The sequence below is a fragment of the Lipotes vexillifer genome, unplaced genomic scaffold, assembly GCF_000442215.2.
Source record: "Lipotes vexillifer unplaced genomic scaffold, Lipotes_vexillifer_v1.1 scaffold732, whole genome shotgun sequence".
NCBI lineage: Eukaryota > Metazoa > Chordata > Mammalia > Artiodactyla > Lipotidae > Lipotes > Lipotes vexillifer.
In genome coordinates this window covers 1,407,599-1,408,288 of record NW_006792596.1, presented here as the reverse complement: position 1 = coordinate 1,408,288, position 690 = coordinate 1,407,599, and positions in this window count along the sequence as shown.

Below are 690 nucleotides of genomic sequence, written 5' to 3'. Positions count from 1 at the left end.
CAGCCGGGACTCACGACCGGACCTGCAGCGCGGCGGCGAGGACTTGCGGGAAGCAGGAAGGAGCTGTCGGCGAGGCCGGCAGCCCCTCCCCGGCGGGCGGGCCCAGCGGCTGCGGCGGCGACAAGAGGAAGGGGGCGGCGCCGTGCGTGAGCCAGGCCGGGCGCACAGCTCCCTCTGCTGGAGCGCCGGCCGCGCCCGCGCCGCCTGGGCCCAGGGACTACTGTTCCCGGCGCGCGGCGCGCCCACGCCGGGACCACCGCCCCGGGCATCCCCGCCACACCCACCATGCCACGGAGACGGCCACACGCCCCACACGGCGGCCCCGGCCCCCGCGCCGGGCACACGTGCGGTCACGCCGGCGGGGCCACCACGCCTCCTGCCCCCTCCCGCCCTCTCCGAAGTCCCCCCACTGGCCGCTTCGCCATTGCTGCGCTCGCAGCGCCTCCCTCGAGCAGAATGAACCGCAGGGTTTGCGTATTGATTCCCCCATCTTCCTGTTCCCGGACTGGGTAGGGGAGGCGAGGAGAGACCGGACCTCTCCCCAGCCTTGAGAGCGAAGGGCTTGAGGTGACCTAATTTACACGGCCTGTGACCCTGGACTTGGGAAGGAAGGAATAATGGATCATGAGGACCATAAAAGAAACACACCTCTTTTCTCAACCCCCCTGGTGGGCGCTGTGTGGTTGGGCA